General features: G+C 49.2%; 1 protein-coding gene and 1 pseudogene across 1 annotated transcript in view; one reads left to right on the top strand and one right to left on the bottom strand.

Moving 5' to 3' along the window:
* The window catches only part of LOC136629122 (zinc finger protein 135-like), a 489576-nt gene that overhangs the window by 144016 nt on the left and 324809 nt on the right, over positions 1 to 20751 (bottom strand). The gene's annotated exons all lie outside the window — the stretch shown is intronic.
* The window catches only part of LOC136629154 (zinc finger protein 345-like), a 38631-nt pseudogene continuing 25419 nt past the window's right edge, over positions 7540 to 20751 (top strand).

Raw genomic sequence — 20751 nt, 5'->3', positions numbered from 1 at the left:
CCTCAGACATTGCCAGAGGTGTTCTTACCATAGGAAATCCTGACCTGTTGGTGGTCCCTGAGAACTGGAGTTGGGGACCCCTGGGTTAGAGGGTAAGTGGGGGGAGGGAGGAGAAGAGTGGAAAGGAGTAAGGAAAAGGGCGAGAACAGAAAATGGAAAGGTACTTATGAAAAATGCACGTGAAAGTAAAACAGTTCTATTTCAAAGTTGGGATAGAGATCTGTTGAACACCAGACCCCCACCAATGAGAAGGGAGGAAAGAGAACAGCTCTGCAAGTCAGTAGAGGGCTGTCAATTTCACTGAGCCTGAACTAACAGGCAATCTCAAGGACACAGAGGATTAGGAACATCAGAAACAGTAAAACACTCCATCCGTGGAGTACAACGGAATATAGAAGGGAACATAAATTGAATTTATAAACTACATAAATGTATTATTATCGGTACGGGAAAGTTTCATTCCCCCCATAGAGCCTAGGGGGTTAAATGTCTGCAGCTGGGCGCCCACCGGAGAGGAGAGATCAATGTGGCACCCGAGCTCCAGCACCCCCCCCCCCATCCTCAGAGAACCAATATTAACAATTATTCAATGGCATTTAGGAATTAACGAGCCAATAACCAGGGAGGCTGGAGGAGCCCAAAAGTCAGGTATCACCGGGCACGCCATCTTCCCTGCTCTTCTTTCTCTTTCCTCTTGGCGACTTGGCATTTCCCGCCAGCTGCCACCTCTCCAGAGGAGCCAGTCCTGAAAATCGCAGCATTTCCGGCAGCGGTAGCCAACTCGGAATATCTATTGGCTCGAGATCAAGGTGCTGCCAGACAGCCTGCCGATCCTCAGGAGAGCGGATATCCAACCGGCGACCCCTATGGGTTATTCCCAGTCCAAAAGGTAATAGCCAGGCCTATTTTATGTCTTTGGTTTTTAGGACTTCCAGTAATGGACGCAATAATCGGCGTTTAGCCAAAGTGGATGGCACTAAGCCCTGAAAGATTTGTATCGGGGTATCTGCATATTTAACCCCTTAGTGACCAAGCCTGTTTGCGCCTTAATGACCAGGCCAAATTTTGCAAATCTGACATGTGTCACTTTAACATGGAAAAACACCAGAAAGGTTTTGCATCCAAGCGATTTTGACATTGTTTTTTCGCCACATGTTGTACTTGTGTTTATTTATTAAAAGCGCAAAATTGGGAAAATTTTGAAAAAAATCGTCATTTTTTTCACATTTCCAACTGCAATATCTTAAATATGTGCAAACATAATATAGAAATTTTTGCTAAGATATATATTTCCACCCGTTTACTTTATTTTGGGCGCACATTGGAAAAACTTTTGTTTTTTTTAACCATTTAGGAGACGTACAAATTTAACATTACTTTTCAGCATTTTAAGGAACACTTTGTTTTCCTACACCAAGCCAAGATTGTAAAGGCTCATAGGAGCCAAAATGATAGATACCCCCACAAATGACCCCATTTTAAAAACTACACCCCTTAATGTATTCACTGAGGGGTGTCATGAGTATTTTGACCCCACAGTTTTTTTTTCAGGAATTAATTCAATTTAGAGGAGAAAAAGTAAAATTTCATATTTTTGCAAATCTGTCATTTTAAAGACATATTTTTTCCTATAGTTTACATGAAAATGAGGATTTACACACCAAAATGGATCCCCCTGTTTCTCCCGTGTTCAGAAATATACCCATTGTGGCCCTAATATTATATCTGAGTCCACAACGGGGCCCAAAATGAAAGGAGTAGTCAGTGTCTTTCAAAACAGAAATTTAGCTTGAAGTCCTTTTAGGCCCCATAGCACACATGTAGAGTTCTTCAGCGCCCAAAACCATAGAAAACCCCCACAAATGACCCCATTTTGAAAACCAGACCCCTTAACGAATTTATCTAGGGGTGTACTGCATATTTTGACTGGAGCAGTTTTTGAATGAATTCAAGCCAAGCAAAAGAAAAAAATTGTGATTTTCGTTTTTTTGGCAATTCTGTCATTTTAAAAACAGCTTTTTTTGTACAGCACACATATGAAGGAAGACTTGCACCCCAAAATGGATACCCGTTTGTGCTGTTTTCAGAAATATACCCATTGTGGCCCTAATCTTATGTCTGGATGCACAATGGGGCCCAAAATGAAAGGAGTAAATCGGTGGCTTTCAGAACATAGATTTTGCTTGAAGTCCTTTTAGGCCCCATTGCCCACTTGTAGAGTTCTGGAGCGCCCAAAACCATAGAGATTCCCCCACAAATTACCCCATTTTGAAAACTAGACCCCTTAACGAATTTATCTAGAGGTGTACTGTGTATTTTAACCCTACAATTTTTGAATAGATCTAAGCAAAGCAGTAAGAAAAAAATTACGATTTTCATTTTTTGGGCTATTGCGTCAATTTAAAAACATTTTTTTTTTGTATAGCACACATATAAATGACGACTTTTACCTCAAAACGGATACCCCTGTTTGTCTCGTGTTCAGAAACATACCCATTGTGGCCCTAATAGACCTAAAGGACACATGGCTAGGCCTACAATGAAAGGAATACCCGTTAGATTTCAGGGTACAACTGAATAAATTCCAGGCCCCATTGCCCACTTATAGAGCCATTGAGCGGCCAAAACGATAAGAACCCCCTCAAATGACCCCATTTTGAAAACTAGACCCCTTAGCAAATTCATCTAGGGGTGTACTGCGTATTTTGACCCCACAGTATTTGAATGAATCTAAGTAAAGCAGAAGGAAAAAGTTACGATTTTCAATTTTTTTGGCAATTTTTTAAATTAAAAAACAGTTTTTTTGTACAGGGTACATAGGAATGAAGATATTCACCCCAAAATGGATACCCCTGTTTGTCCCGAGTTCAGAAACATACCCATTGTGGCCCTAATTTACTTACAGGACCCATGGCAAGGCCTATAAAGGAGGGAACACCCGTTGGATTTCAGGGCACAACTGAATAAATCCCAGGCCCCATTGCTTATTTGAACGGAATAAAAATAGACTCCCTAAAATTTACCCCCCCCCTTCCCCCCACACTCCGCGCCCTTTTTGGCGTTCGCAAATCTTAGATAAAAGTAATAATGTGAACTGTGTGGTATTTCCAAAGACAGGGGTAATTACGGAGGCTGGTTGGAATGGGCCTATGGGGCAATAAAACCGGTATCCCCCCTCCTCTTATGCTTTTTGGGGGTCATTTCTTGACCTCAGCGGCGGGGATGGGGTGTAACAAGTGGCGTTCCGTGAGTCTCCGTAAGCTTGCCGAGGTGCGGCGGTCTCACATAGAAGGCGCTCAACAAGCTGCTCCTGGAACTGCAGGAAGGCGAACGTTCCCGGGGCTTCTTGTAAAATACGGATTACAGGTAGCGGTCTGAATAACGCCGGGCTCACGCAACTGTAGGTGGAATCCGCTTGCGGAGGCCCGCAGCGGATCTCATCTGTGAGCCCGGCTGTGACCCTGCGTACGGCTGCGTAATGTACTGCGCATAACTGCCTACTCACACGGGCGGTCATGCGCAGTACCTTTTTTTTGTTTGCATTTCCCGCACCGTCGCTTACGGGTGCCCGCAGCCCGTATACAACGTAGTTGCGTATGGGCTGCGGGTATATCCACGACCATGGAGCACAATGGGCTCTATGTTGCGGATATCCGCGGTAAAATAGAACCTGCTGCGTTCTCTTTTCTGCGAGTGGATTACACAATTCCGACCCGCTAATGTGAGCAGAATTGTGTAATCCAATGTGATTGATCTGCGTATTACCGCGGATCAGATGCATGCGGAATCCGTAATTCCTATCCGGTCATGTGAGACCGACCTATATTAGATCGCTACCTTTTTATCACGTGACCGGGGACCGCTCAACGAGGCCGCCCGTCACTGCTCCAGGCTCTTGGTGACCATTGGTCGCTGAGAGCAAGGACATTTTAAGTTTCCTGTGCTCCCCGACTCCTGCGCATGTGTTCGCTGTTTTGCCGGCGGTTGCATGTGCAGAATCCGGGTAAGTTCACGGATGAGGATTGCATCGGGGTTCAAATACGGAGGCCACCGGTAAAAAGTTTCATCTCCTCTCATCGATCGCATCAAATTTTTTTAAAAACTTTTACGTGATCGCCATTATCCATTGGATAACGGCGAACACGTGATCAGGAACCGCTCACCGCGGCCCGCCGTGAAATCTCCAGGCTCTTGGCTCAGTTTTGTAGCCAGGAGCAGGGAGATTTTCAATTATCCTGGCAATCCACAGCTTTTGCGCATGCGTCCGCCATTTTGGCGACGGGCGTGTGCGCAGAAGCTGGGGTAAGGTCCGCGGATAAATCTGGGGGCCTTATGTGCGTACTTTCATCCTCCCTCACGGATATGATCCGTGAGGGGAGATGAAACGGACACTTTTTAGACTTTTTTAAAACTTTTTCAAACTTTAACTTTTTTTTTTTTAACTTTTTCACACTTTTTTTTTTACTATACATGATCACTGTCATCCGGTCCCCGGTAACACCTCCTGGTTCCCGGCTACCTTCAGGAGCCGGGAGCCAGGAGGTTTTGAATTTGCCGGGGGCTCCCGGGCTTCTGCGCATGCACGTGATGTAATCGTCTGGCGCGCATGCGCAGAAGGCCGCCGGCGGGTCCGGGAGGACCAGATCTCCGGGGGACACCGCCGACAAGACACGTGAGATTTTTCAGCTCCCCTGATGGATCCGATTCATCAGGGGAGCTGAATATCTAACTTTTGGGCACTTTTATTTACTTTTTTGCGATCAGCGCTATCTATTGGACAGCGCTGATCGCAATGTCGGGGGGGGGGGGGGCGCAGCCCGGGATGACAGCTCCATGCTGTCGGCTACCTGCGGGCACCGACAGCATGGAGCTGTCACGTCCTCAGCCCACGGGGCTCTATTCTCTGCAGGACGCACGTTTTTACGTCCTCAGAGAATAAAGCACACTTGCTGAGGACGTAAAAACACTATGGCCCGGTCGTTAAGGGGTTAAGCAGCCGTGCCCTACACACTACAGTTAAGCAGCCGTGCACCACACACTACAGTTAAAGGGGTTGTCCCGCGCCGAAACGGGTTTTATTTTTTTTAAACCCCCCCCCCCGTTCGGCGCGAGACAACCCCGCTGCAGGGGTTAAAAAAACAACCCGCACAGCGCTTACCTGAATCCCGGCGGTCCGGCGTCTTCATACTCACCTGCTGAAGATGGCCGCCGGGATCCTCTGTCTCCATGGACCGCAGGGCTTCTGTGCGGTCCATTGCCGATTCCAGCCTCCTGATTGGCTGGAATCGGCACGTGACGGGGCGGAGCTACACGGAGCCCCATTCAGAAAAGAAGAAGACCCGGACTGCGCAAGCGCGGCTAATTTGGCCATCGGAGGGCGAAAATTAGTCGGCACCATGGAGACGAGGACGCCAGCAACGGAGCAGGTAAGTATAAAACTTTTTATAACTTCTGTATGGCTCATAATTAATGCACAATGTACATTACAAAGTGCATTATTATGGCCATACAGAAGTGTATAGACCCACTTGCTGCCTCGGGACAACCCCTTTAAGCAGCCGTGCCCTACACACTACAGTTAAGCAGCCGTGCACAGACCCTCCTTTGCAGATGTGCACCAGTGCTACTTCAGGAGACCCACGGGGGTTAGGGTTTAGGGTTACGGTTAGCACGGCTGATCGTGCACGACTGCTTAACTGTAGTGTGTAGTGCACGGCTGATGAAGGCAATCCGCGTGCACACTGTGTAGTCACGTGGTGCCGAAGAGCCAATCAGGTGGCTCTAATCAGCAGCGCCGTATAAGTGCGGCTAAAATACCAAATATGCGACCAGGAGGGGGCAGCATCCTCACACAGAGGAAGAGGAATCCTGGGGGGTGAAGGACCGGACCCTCCGACCAGAAGGGGGCAGCATTCTCACACAGAGGAAGAGGAATACTGGGGGGTGAAGGACTGGACCCTCCGACCAGGAGGGGGCAGCATTCTCACACAGAAGAGGAATCCTGGGGAGTGAAGGACCGGACCCTCCGACCAGGAGGGGGCAGCATCCTCACACAGAGGAAGAGGAATCCTAGGGGGTGAAAGACTGGGACCCTCTGACCAGGAGGCATATTACGCTTTTCAGCCGCAGTTCTCCGGCGCGGCGCATTCAGCCAATCAGCTGGCTGGAATCGGCACCACGTGACCACACAGCGTGCATGGGGATTACCTTCAGCAGCCGTGCACTACACACTACACTTAAGCAGCACGGCGTTAGGTTTAGGGTTTAGGGTTAGGGTTACCTAAGCCCAACCCCAACCCCAACCCTAAACCTAACCCTAAACCCTAAACCCTAACCCCAACCCTAACCCTAAACCTAACCCTAAACCCTAACCCCGCTGCTTAACTGTAGTGTGTAGTGCACACGGCTGCTGAAGGCAATCCCCATGCACGCTGTGTAGTCACGTGGTGCCGATTCCAGCCAGCTGATTGGCTGAATGCGCCGCGCCGGAGAACTGCGGCTGAAAAGGGAAATATGCGACCAGGAGGGGGCAGCATCCCCAAACAGGAAGGGGAATCCTAAAGGGGGTGGGGGGACCAAGAGGGGGCAGCATTCTCACACAGAGGCCGCCTGCAGACGAGCGGGTCGGACCCGGCAGCGAGAATTCTCGCCGCGCGATCTGACCCGAGAGCCTGCAGTGACAAGCGCGTACTCACCCGCGCCTGGCGGCCCCGGCTCTTTCATGTGCTGGCTGCCGATCAGCCGGCGCATGCGCAGACCGGAGCCGGGTGAGTGCGTGCACCGCAGAAAATTAGAACATGCCGCGGTTTGTTTGCCGCGCGATATTTCGCGCGGCCAAACCGCTGCCGTCTGCATAGGAGTGCGTATTTTAATGCACTCCTATGCAAACTTTCAGCGGCGGAAATCCCGCGGGAAATCCCGCGGCGGGATTTCCGCTCGTATGCAGGCGGCCAGAGGAAGAGGAATCCTGGGGGGTGAAGCATCGGGACCCTCCGACCAGGAGGGGGCAGCATCCTCACACAGAGGAAGAGGAATCCTGGGGGGTGAAGCATCGGGACCCTCCGACCAGGAGGGGGCAGCATCCTCACACAGAGGAAGAGGAATCCTGGGGGGTGAAGCATCGGGACCCTCCGACCAGGAGGGGGCAGCATCCTCACACAGAGGAAGAGGAATCCTGGGGGGTGAAGCATCGGGACCCTCCGACCAGGAGGGGGCAGCATTCTCATACAGAGGAAGAGGAATCCTGGGGGGTAATGAGACCAAGTCTTCCTGCATTCTATGCAAATAATGAAGAGGAATAGGAAACCAAGCCAGTAACCACACAGATGGCTGCTCTGCTTGGGGAGAGACGATACCATCCCCGACCCCTAGGTGTCTCCTCACACTTTTTGGGTGCTCTCCTTATGGAGAGATGACACCATTCCTTCCTGCATTCAAATCACAGCCCTCCCAGCATCCTCCTCTCCACAGTACTACAGTATTAGTAATCCCCTCCCCTTACAGTCATGTGACCTCAGACCATGTGACTTCCTGTCCTCAGACCTCCTAGGAGCCCCTCCATTCCAGCATCTACCCCGGTGGAGGTATGAGAGACATAGATTTCTTTTCCAGCACACTTCAGTAGCATTGACTAATCCAGCCGCCTCATTGGTTGTTGGGCCCCACGTGGTACACAGTGTGCAGGCAGATACAGTTACAGCTGTGCATCTAGGTAAGCTGCTGCCTGCGGCCGGAGGAATCTACAGGAACTTTAGGCTCATTTTTGGATATTTGCAGGTTTTCTCCTGCATGAGGGCCTGTATGGTGAGGATTATGGAGTCTGCTAGCATGTGCTCATGTGTATGGAGTGCATACGGTACGTGTCGTTGTGTGCGTGGTGTGCTAGTGCGTGTTCATGGAGAGCGATACAACGCTTTGTCCTCGGTGCAGAAAAACCGAACTGAGGGGTACAGGAGCGCGTACATGACACATACAGCTCTGCTACATCCACAATACACATACAGGACAGGAGCGCGTACATTACACATACAGCTCTGCTACATCCACAATACACATACAGTACAGGAGCGCGTACATTACACATACAGCTCTGCTACATCCACAATACACATACAGTACAGGAGCGGGTACATTACACACATACAGCTCTGCTACATCCACAATAGACCTACAGTACAGGAGCGTGTACATTACACATACAGCTCTGCTACATCCACAATACACATACAGTACAGGAGCGTGTACATTACACATACAGCTCTGCTACATCCACAATACACATACAGTACAGGAGCGTGTACATTACACACATACAGCTCTGCTACATCCACCATACACATACAGTACAGGAGCGTGTACATTACACATACAGCTCTGCTACATCCACCATACACATACAGTACAGGAGCGTGTACATTACACATACAGCTCTGCTACATCCACAATACACATACAGTACAGGAGCGTGTACATTACACACATACAGCTCTGCTACATCCACAATACACATACAGTACAGGAGCGTGTACATTACACACATACAGCTCTGCTACATCCACAATACACATACAGTACAGGAGCGCGTACATTACACACATACAGCTCTGCTACATCCACAATACACATACAGTACAGGAGCGTGTACATTACACACATACAGCTCTGCTACATCCACAATACACATACAGTACAGGAGCGTGTACATTACACACATACAGCTCTGCCACATCCACAATATACATACAGTACAGGAGCGTGTACATTACATACATACAGCTCTGCTACATCCACAATACACATACAGGAGCGTGTACATTACACATACAGCTCTGCTACATCCACAATACACATACAGTACAGGAGCGTGTACATTACACATACAGCTCTGCTACATCCACAATACACATACAGTACAGGAGCGTGTACATTACACACATACAGCTCTGCTACATCCACCATACACATACAGTACAGGAGCGTGTACATTACACATACAGCTCTGCTACATCCACCATACACATACAGTACAGGAGCGTGTACATTACACATACAGCTCTGCTACATCCACAATACACATACAGTACAGGAGCGTGTACATTACACACATACAGCTCTGCTACATCCACAATACACATACAGTACAGGAGCATGTACATTATACACATACAGCTCTGCTACATCCACAATACACATACAGTACAGGGGCGTGTACATGACACACATACAGCTCTGCTACATCCACAATACACATACAGTACAGGAGCGTGTACATTACACACATACAGCTCTGCTACATCCACAATACACATACAGTACAGGAGCGTGTACATTACACACATACAGCTCTGCTACATCCACAATACACATACAGTACAGGAGCGTGTACATTACACACATACAGCTCTGCTGCATCCACAGTACAGGAGCGTGTACATTACACACATACAGCTCTGCTACATCCACAGTACAGGAGCGTGTCATTACACACATACAGCTCTGCTACATCCACAATGCACATACAGTACAGGAGCGTGTACATTACACACATACAGCTCTGCTACATCCACAATACACATACAGTACAGGAGCGTGTACATTACACACATACAGCTCTGCTACATCCACAATACACACACAGTACAGGAGCGTGTACATTACACACATACAGCTCTGCTACATCCACAATACACATACAGTACAGGAGCGTGTACATTACACACATACAGTTCTGCTACATCCACAATACACATACAGTAGAGGAGCGTGTACATTACACACATACAGCTCTGCTACATCCACAATACACATACAGTACAGGAGCATGTACATTACACACATACAGCTCTGCTACATCCACAACACACATACAGTACAGGAGCGTGTACATTACACACATACAGCTCTGCTACATCCACAATACACATACAGTACAGGAGCGTGTACATTACACACATACAGCACTGCTACATCCACAATACACATACAGTACAGGAGCGTGTACATTACACACATACAGCTCTGCTACATCCACAATACCTAGTACACCCTTTTGCTCATTTTAACAATTTTTTAAAATGATAATCCTTCCTTCTAAGAGGGCCCTTAAACTGAAAGCTGACTAAAGAGGTTGGCACCATTTCCACTTTCTCTACCTCAGGTTGTGTAGCAGATAGCTTCAAAAAACGGTCCCTTTTTTCTAAAACTTTTGGATGTAAAACAAGGCGATGATGGATGCTCTATGTGCAACACAGCCTGAGATAAAGCCTATAGAAACCCAGGAATGACCAGACTGAGATCTGCAGGTCTGTGCAGCTGTCACTTCATTCCCCACTTCCACCTTCTGTATCTCAGGCTGTATTGTGGCCAGGACCAACATTCCACATTATGGGCTTTAAAACCAGCATAAAATCGGTCCTCCAGCCACAATACAGCCTGAGATACAGCAATTAGTAGCAAGGATGTTCCACCTACGTTATTACCTACTGGAGCGCCTCACTGAGAGATTCATGGTCAGCAAGAAAAGGGTTAAAGCAGCATGGTATTTATGCCACATAGTGAAAGTTATGTGAGAGAGAAAATATAATGCTAGAATGGCTGATCTGTAGTCGCCTCGTCTCCCCAAAAATCAAATAAAGAATGATCTAGAAGTCCTATATCCCTAAACAGCACTAATACAAACTGCAGCTCAGCCGGCAATAAACAACATCTCCCCCAGATCCACCAAAGGGGAATATGAGAAGTTCTGGGGTTCAGAGTTTGGAGTGTTAGATATAATGCGGGTGACTAATTGGGTGAGGTTGGTTCGAGCTCGGAATCATTCTATGGACACGTCATGTGTTACGTGGGCTGAGTCTCCGCTTTACTAGGTGGGTTTTATAGCAGAATACAAATGGCTGTATGCGGCGGGTGTAACAGCCGTGTATTACAGGGGCCACATCATCCTGACATCACTGGGTACTCCTGTTATCACTAGATAAGCACTAGAGGGGCCGCACCCTCGGGGGGGGGGGGGGGGGCTGTAGAACATCCTGCTTGCTTCTCCGTATGTCTTACAGAAGCGCTGTTCTACTGAAACACAAAACAAACTCATTAATACAAAATACAGTTTCCTCAGCAGAAAGCAGCTTTAATCAAAAAAGGGTAATTTTTAAAAAAGAAGTAAAAGATAACCGAAACTATAGAAATGTGTCATCGCCGTATTCTCACCGGCACACTGAAATAGGAAGAACGTGTCCCTTTACTGCACAGCGATGTACAAAAAGAACTATGGCTCAATCACGTTTTTAAATAATTCCACCACGATTTTTAAAAACATTTCCTAATAAATGATCTTCTAATAGAATATTTTACAAAGTTCTCCGTATGTTAAATGAGGCTTTAAAAAAAGACTCCTTGTTCCTCCAGAGAAGCTCGCATACAGTTATGTTAGCAGAAATAAAGCAATTGCCCCTGGGCGGTAGGGAAAAAATGGCTGCAGGAAGGGGTTAAAGGGAAGCTGTCAGGAGGATTCTGCTGCCCGATGTCACACATACATCCCAACACGCATGTACATTGCAGACATGTATATTGTCACACATACATCCCAACACGCATGTACATTGCAGACATCTATATTGTCACACATACATCCCAACACGCATGTACATTGCAGACATCTATATTGTCACACATACATCCCAACACGCATGTACATTGCAGACATGTATATTGTCACACATACATCCCAACACGTATGTACATTGCAGACATCTATATTGTGCTCTAAAACACTGCAGCGCTTCAGAGAAAAGACTGGAAAAAGCAGCTCTGAACTTGGAGAAGAGTCAGTGGGGCGGTCGCTGCCGACTTCTCCCTGCCTCATGGCTATCAGTCGACCTAATCTGGGTTGGGGAGAACCCTGTCTGGAATTTGATTTGCCTGTAGTTCGGGCTTCATAAAACTCTGACAGGTTCCTTTTAATATCTCCTTATCGGGGTTTTCCTATGACTTGCTTCATAACCACTCCATCTTTCCTGGCTGCTGCTGACCAGGACATGTGACTGCTGCAGCCAATCACTTTTTATGTAATGGGAAAATACTTCTAAATGTTTTCCCTTATTATCTCCAGTAAATTTAGTTTCTTATGTTGTTTGTGTTTTTTACATTGGTTCATATTCTTTTCATTCAAGTTCCTACCAGATTGCTTCATCAAAGATGGAGAAGGACAGAAACAACACGGCAGAAAGTGTATTAAATCTCACCCTAGAGATACTCTTCCAGCTGATTGGGGAGGTGAGAGATTCTGATGATGTCACATTACATCATTCTTATCTATGGTAATAGCAGATGATGTCACTGAAGAGGGGAGAGATTCTGATGATGTCACATTACATCATTCTTATCTATGGTAATAACAGATGATGTCACTGAAGGGAGGAGAGATTCTGATGATGTCACATTGCATTCTTATCTATAGTAATAACAGATGATGTCACTGGAGAAGTGATGGACTCTGGAAATGTCTGTAGTGATATTTATTAATGTCTCCCACATACAGGATTACACAGTAGTGAAGAAGACCTTTAGTGATGGCTGTCGGGCCCCTGTGTGTGATGGATGGGGAAGACCCCGGAGCCCAATAATGGGGCCCCCATCTCACCCCCTGATACATGAGGACATCAATGTACAGAAGATTCTAGAACTCACCAACAAGATTATGGAGCTGCTAACTGGAGAGGTGACGCTGCAGGGAATGTTGGGACATTATACAGTAACAGCACTGGAGGCTTCTGGGTAATGACTGTATATTGTGTTGTCAGGTCCCTATAAGGTGTCAGGATGTCGCTGTCTATTTCTCCATGGAGGAGTGGGAGTATTTAGAAGGACACAAGGATCTGTACAAGGAGGCCATGATGGAGACCCGCCAGCCGCTCCCATCACCAGGTAATAGACAGGACTAAATACACGGGACTTTATTATCTGTATGTAAAGAATTACTTCAGTGTCTGTCTGTGTTTCCTGCAGTTCCATCCAGTAAGAGAAGCCCACCAGAGAGATGTCCCCGTCCTCTTCTTCCACAGGACCATCAGGTAGATGGAGATGTCCCTGTGATCTGTAGAAGGCTGTGAAGCTCTTGTCTTTAGTCTTATTAGATGTCTTGTACTTGTGTGATGAGGCTGGTGGAGATGGCAGAATTACCGCTGACCAGAGACTAGAGATGAGCGAGCACCAAAATCGTCGGGTGCTCGTTGCTCGAGTCGAACTTTCCGCGATGCTCGAGAGTTTGTTTCGAGTAGCGAACCCCATTGAAGTCAATGGGCGACTCGAGCATTTTTGTATATCACCCATGCTCCGCTAAGGTTTTCATTGGTGGAAATCTGCAAAACCCCAGAAAGTGATGGAAACGACACAGAAACAGATAGGACTGGCGAGGGGCTACATGCTGGGCTGCATTTCAGATTCCCAGGTCCCACTATTAAGCCACAATAGCGGCAAGAGTGGGGCCCCCCCTAAAAATTTTTACTTCGGACAAACCCTCATTAGCAAGCCACGCCTTAGCTAAGCACCACACTACCTCCAACCAAGCACAATCACTGCCTCTTCTCCTGGGTTACATGCTGCCCAACCCCCCCCCCCCCCCCCCCGCACGACCCAGTGTCCAGACCGCTCACAAAAGTGTCCCTGCACAGCCTTCAGCTGCCCTCATGCCACACACTGCATGCATAGCCACACCACCCTCATGTCTATTTCTCAGTACATCTGCAATGAGGAGGAACCGGAGGCACACACTGCAGAGGGTTGGCAGGGCCAGGCAGCGACCCTCTTTAAAAGGGGCGATAGCCCACAATGCTGTACAGAAGCAATGAGAAATCCAATCCTGTGCCACCTCCGTCAGGAGCTGCAAACGTGGGCATAGCAATGGGGAATCCATGTGCCCACACAGTATTCATTCTGTCTAGGTGTCGCATAGCTCAGTCGACACTGCAAGGGGAAAGCCATCTGGACTCTGCCCCCTACCCAAGTCAGTCAGTGTCTTTGTGCCAGACAGGTCAAACACCGCGATGGGAACTAAGTGGGCACCAACAGCATAGGTGGGTCCTAGGAAACCCAAGACATGAACAAAAAATAAATCTGAGCGGCCAAACATGGCAGACTTGCTCCGCGCCCACGACATAGGCCTCGGCCCACAGCTTCAGCAATCGTAGGCAGGAAGCGGACTTTCACTGCACCAAGGACATAGGCCTCTGCACAAACCCTCAGCAATCGTGGGCCTACAGCGGACTCCAATGCTACCGTAGCTGTGCACGTCTCATTAGCGCTGTATTGGTTCTGTAGTTTGTCCCAATGCAGTGCAATGGATAGTAGAGCTAATGTCAGAATAAATACAGGTGGGCTTTGGCCCACACTGCATGCCCCAGTCAGACTGGGTTTTTTTATAAGTATACATAGACAGGTACATCTCCCTAATATGAAGTCCGTGTGGACTGACAGCATGGGTGGGTCCCAGGAAGCCACCGGCGGTACATAAATATATCCCATTGCAGTGCCCTGGACAGCAGAGCTAACGTCTGAATAAATACAGGTGGGCTTCGGCCCAAATTGCATGCCCCAGTCAGACTCGAGTTTTTAAAAAGTATACACAGGCAGGTAAATCTCCCTAATGTGAAGTCTATGTGGACCGACAGCATGGGTGGGTCACAGGAAGCCACCGGCGGTACATTAATAAATCCCATAGCAGTGCCCTGCATAGCTGAGGTAACGTCAGATAAAATACAGGTGGGCTTTGCCAACTATGGACCTATTAGCGCGGTTTTATTTCATTGGTTTTCAGAATGTGGCCAGGATTAAGTGGGCCATGGTGGGGGGCTTTCTTATTGTGTCGTTTAAGGTGAGATTCTTGGACTGCCGCCAGACGGACCACTGCGAAAGCATTTGTCAAGAATGTTTTCATTGCTGGAGGAGGAGAAAGGGGATGTTTTTGAGGCAGTACGTGTCCTGTCCCCGTGTCCGTGGTTATACGCACCTTTCCAGTGACCGCGTCGCTGAAAAGTTGTGGCGCCTGGGGACCTAGTAGCGCGGCCTCGCCACCATCATGTCTTTGGGAAGCCTCTGTTTCCACAACCCTGTAACATAGCAGTAGCAGCAGTATAGGCAAAGCTGAGAATTAGTAACATTTCAGTGGTAAGAGTATGGACAGACCCCTGTAACATTTCATTGGCAGCAGTGAGGACAGACCCCACTAACATTTCATTTGCAGCAGTATACACAGACCCCAGTAACATTTCAGTAGTATAAGTCTAGACAGACCCCAGTAACATTTCAGTTCCAGCAGTGTAGACAGACCCCAGTCACATTTCATTTCCAGCAGTGCAGACAGACCCCTGTAACATTTCAGTAGTATCATTAGGGACAGGCCCCAGTAACATTTCAGTAGCAACAGTATAGACAGACCCCAGTAACATTTCATTTACAGCAGTATTGACAGACCCCAGTAACATTTCAGTAGTATCAGTTGCGACATGCCCCAGTCACATTTCAGTTCCAGCAATGCAGACAGACCCCAGTAACATTAACGTAGAAGCAGTATGGGCAGAGCCCACTATTAGTTACATTTCTGTTATAGCAGTATAGACATGCCCCAGTAACATTTCCGTGAAGCATTATGGGCAGAGCCCAGTATTAGTTGAATTACAGTAGTAACAGTATAGACCAACTAAGGTAACATTTCAGGAGCAGAAGTATCGGCAGACCGAAGTAACATTTCTGTTGCAGAAATCTAGTCAGACCCCTCTAGCGTTACAGTGGCAGAAGTATAGGTAGGCAGAACAGAGTTACATTTCTGTAGCACAAGTGTAGGCCAACCCCAGACACAGTGGTGTACCATGAGTGCAGGCGAAGCCCATAAAATTACTTGGATTACATTGTAGGCGAGGGCCCGAAAAATTGGTGTACCGACAGTACAAATATACCCCAGAAAAATTGCCCATGCCCAACCCAGAGGACAGGTGAAACCTATTAATCGCTTAGCTTACTGTGGCTTAATTTGTAACTAGGCCTGGAGGCAGCCCAGTCAAAATAAAAATTGGTTCAGGTGGAAGTTTCCATGCTTTAATGAGAATTGAAACCGATAAATATTATTTTGAAAAGTAATGAGCCTTTTGGCCCACAGAAAAATTGCCCGTTCGGGGTGATTACGTGAGGTTTCAGGAGGAGGAGCCGGAGGAGGAGGACGAATATCATACACAGATTGACAAAGCTCTTTAGGTAGCGCTGCTGTCCGCTGGTGGAGAAGAGAAGTCTGGGGAAATCCAGGCTTTGTTCATCTTTATGAGTGTAAGCCTGTCGGCGCTGTCAGTTGACAGGTGGGTACGCTTGTCCGTGATGATTCCCCCAGCTGCACTAAACACCTTCTCTGACAAGACGCTAGCCGCAGGGCACGCCAACACCTCCAGGGCATACAGCGCGAGTTCGGGCCACGTGTCCAGCTTTGACACCCAGTAGTTGTACGGAGCAGAGGCGTCACGGAGGACGGTCGTGCGATCGGCCACGTACTCCCTCACCATCTTCTTACAGTGCTCCCTCCGACTCAGCCTGGACTGGGGAGGTGTGACACAGTCTTGCTGGGGAGCCATAAAGCTGGCAAAGGCCTTGGAGAGTGTTCCCCTGCCTGCACTGAACATGCTGCCTGATCTCCGCGCCTCCCCTTCTACTTGGCCCTCGGAACTGCGCCTTCTGCCACTAGCGCTGTCGGATGGGAAGTTTACCATTAGTTTGTCCACCAGGGCCCTGTGGTATTGCATCACTCTCAAACCCCTTTCCTCTTCGGGAATGAGAGTGGAAAGGTTCTCCTTATACCGTGGGTCGAGCAGTGTGTACACCCAGTAATCCGTAGTGGCCAGAATGCGTCTAAAGCGAGGGTCACGAGAAAGGCATGCTAACATAAAGTCAGCCAAGTGTGCCAGGGTACCTGTACGCAACATATGGCTGTCCTCACTAGAAAGATCACTTTGAAGATCCTCCTCAGGCCATACACGCTGAATGGATGAGAGGCAAGCAGCATGGATACCCTCTGCAGTGGGCCCAGCTGTCTCTACCTCCTCAGGCTCCTCCCCCTCCTCCTCCACGCACTGAGATATAGACATGAGGGTGCTCTGACTATCCAGCGACATACTGTCTTCCCCTGCCTCCGTTTTCGCCCGCAAAGCATCAGCCTTTATGCTTTGCAGAGAACTTCTCAACAGGCATAGCAGAGGAATGGTGATGCTAATGATTGCAGCATCGCTGCTCACCATCAGGGTGGAGTCCTCAAAGTTTCCAAGGACCTGGCAGATATCTGCCATCCAGGCCCACTCTTCTGTAAAGAATTGAGGAGGCTGACTCCCACTACGCCACCCATGTTGGGGTTGGTATTCCACTATAGCTCTACGCTGCTCATAGAGCCGGGACAAAATGTGAAGCGTAGAGTTCCACCGTGTGGGCACGTCGCAAAGCAGTCGGTGCACTGGCAGATTAAACCGATGTTGCAGGGTCCCCAGGGTGGCAGCGTCCGTGTTGGACTTGCGGAAATGTGCGCTGACCCGGCGCACCTTGCCGAGGAGGTCTGACAAGTGTGGGTAGCCTTTCAGAAACCGCTGAACCACCAAATTAAAGACGTGGGCCAGGCATGGCACGTGCGTGAGGCTGCCGAGCTGCAGAGCCGCCACCAGGTTACGGCCGTTGTCACACACGACCATGCCCGGTTGGAGGCTCAGTGGCGAAAGCCAGCGGTCGGTCTGCTCTGTCAGACCGTGCAACAGTTCGTGGGCCGTGTGCTTCTTCTCTCCTAAGCTGAGTAGTTTCAGCACCGCTATGCTGCTGCGCGACACCGACTGCTGGCGATGTGCTGCTGCTGACACGTCTTGATTGTGAGGTAGAGGTTGCGTTGGAGAAGGAGGAGGAAGGTTGAGTGGAGGTGGCATACACCGCCGCAGATACCAGCACCGATCTGGGGCCCGCAATTCTGGGGGTGGGTAGGACATGAGCGGCCCCAGGCTCTGACTCGGTCCCAGCCTCCACTAAATTCACCCAATGTGCCGTCAGGGAGATATAGTGGCCCTGCCCACCTGTGCTTGTCCACGTGTCCGTTGTTAAGTGGACCTTGCCAGTAACAGTGTTGGTGAGGGCACGTACAATGTTGCGTGAGACATGGTCGTGCAGGGCTGGAACGGCACACCATGAAAAATAGTGGCGACTGGGGACAGAATAGCGCTGGACCGCCGCCGCCATCTTGTTTTTGAAAGCCTCAGTTTCCACCAGCCTGTAGGGGAGCATCTACAGGATGATCAATTTGGCTATGTAGACATTTAAAGCTTGAGCGTGCAGGTGCATGGCGGCGTATTTGCGCTTTCGCTCCAATGATTCTCTTAGCGACAGCTGGACGCTGCGCTGAGAGACATTGCTGGATGGAGCCGAGGACAGCGGAGGTGAGGGTGTGGGTTCAGGCCAGAAGACAGTCGTGCCTGTGTCGTCAGAGGGGGGTTGGATCTCAGTGGCAGGTTGGGGCACAGGGGGAGAGGCAGTGGCGCAAGCCGGAGGCGGTGAACGGCCTTCGTCCCACCTTGTGGGATGCTTGGCCATCATATGCCTGCGCATGCTGGTGGTGGTGGCTCCCCGGCTGATCTTGGCACGACAAAGGTTGCACACCACTGTTCGCCAGTCGTCCGCGGTCTCAGTGAAAAACTGCCACACCTTAGAGCACCTTTGCCTCTGCACGGTGGCTTGGCGCGAGGGCGTGCTTTGGGAAACAGCTGGTAGATTATTCGCTCTGGCCCTGCCCCTACCCCTGGCCACCCCACTGCCTCTTCCAACCTGTTGCGGGTGCAATTGCCTCCCCCTCTGAAGACCTGTCCTTAGTTGGCTTATCACACCAGGTGGGGTCAGTCACCTCATCGTCCAGCGGCTCTTCCTCCGAATCCTCTGTGCGCTCCTCCCTCGGACTTACTGCCCTTACTACTACCTCACTGACAGACAACTGTGTCTCATCGTCATCGTCCTCCTCACCCACTGAAAGCTCTTGAGAAAGTTGCCGGAAGTCCCCAGCCTCATCCCCCGGACCCCGGGAACTTTCCAAAGGTTGGGCATCGGTCACGACAAACTCCTCTGGTGGAAGAGGAACCATTGTTGCCAATCTGGGCAGGGGCCCGAGAAAAGTTCCTGGGAGTCTGCCTGCTTATCAGAATGTGTCAGTTTCATGGAGTGAGGAGGCTGGGAGGAAGGAGGAGCAGCAGCCAGAGGATTCAGAGTTGCAGCAGTGGACGGCGTAGAAGACTGGGTGGTCGATAGATTGCTGGATGCACTTTCTGCCATCCACGACAGGACCTGCTCACACTGCTCGGTTTTTAATAAAGGTCTACGACGTGGACCCAAAAATTGTGATATGAAGCTAGGGACCCCAGAAACTGTCCTCTCTCCTACTCCCGCAGCAGCCGGCTGTGATTCGCCTGGACCAGGAACTCGGCCTATAACCACACCCTCACTTGCAATTCCGCATCCTCGCCCACGTCCACGTCCTCTACCCCTACCCTTCAGCATGGTGGATTAAGAATCGAGCAGACACTGAGCGGTGTAAATATTTTTTGGAATTATTGCCGCGCAGTTGGTGCCTGTCAACGGTTATACAACGCAAAAAGAAGCCTGAGCTAAATTATAAGGAAGGATGCAAGCAGGACGAGCTGAGCACTATGCAGTTGAGATTCACCTCCAGTCCCACAGGCCACGCAGTAATGTGCACTGGGTTACAAGCAGACGGAAAAAAGGAGTCCTTTTTAAAAATTAGCCTTTTGCCAATAAAATGCAGGCAATGGAGCGTGTATTGGACTCTCCTTCTATGGCTGTCTGGCACCGTACACTGCGCTGGCAGCTGTCTGGTAACCCAGAGCACAGAAAAATAATAGTGCTTTTTAAACGTGCACTTGGAGGCAGAGAGCGCTTACGTAACGCTAACTGCCTCCAGCAAAAAATTACACTGAAGGCTGAACTGAGGCCTTGCAGTGCAATGCTGAGGTACTACAACTCCCAGCAACCACGGAGTTAAATGCACAGGTAGACAGGATTCCACACTACCACTGTCCCTGCCTCACCAATACTTCCCCTATACTACTTAGTACAGACTGCAGCCTGAGAACGCTATAGCTGTAATGGGGCTGCACGCCCGATATACAAAAAAAAAGCAAAACTGCTCCCAGCACCCACAACAGTAGTGCACTAGGTGAGCTGTGGCCCTAAGAAGGACCGTTGGGGTTCTTGTAGACACTAACACTCTCCCACCAGCAGCAGCAGCAGCACTCTCCCTGATCTCTGCCAGTGTGTGTCTGAGGCGAGCCGCGGGCGGGGCTGATTTAAGTACTCGGGGGTCACTTGATCTCGCCAGCCACTCACTGCAGGGGGGTGGGATAGGGCTGGAACGTCACAGGAGGAAGTTGTAATGTCTTCCCTGCATTTCTACTGGCCAGAAAATGGCGCAAATCTTTCAGGGAAGGAAATGGAATTGACTCTAATACCGTGTGGTACTCGGCCCGAGTAGCGAGCATCTTGAACACCCTAATACTCGAACGAGTATCAAGCTCGGACGAGTACGCTCGCTCATCTCTACCAGAGACAATAGATCAGTTGTGTCAAACTCAAGTTTACCAAGGACCACATCAGCGTTATGGTTGCCTTCAAAGGGCTGATTGTAATTGTAAGACTGTAAATGAGGTAGCAGGCTGGATTCGATCCAGGGACCTTAATTTGACA

The sequence above is a fragment of the Eleutherodactylus coqui genome, chromosome 5 (assembly GCF_035609145.1).
Source record: "Eleutherodactylus coqui strain aEleCoq1 chromosome 5, aEleCoq1.hap1, whole genome shotgun sequence".
In the NCBI taxonomy this organism is placed as follows: Eukaryota; Metazoa; Chordata; class Amphibia; order Anura; family Eleutherodactylidae; genus Eleutherodactylus; species Eleutherodactylus coqui.
The sequence above is the reverse complement of the archived record's forward strand: the minus strand, read 5'-3'. Positions and strand labels throughout refer to the sequence as shown.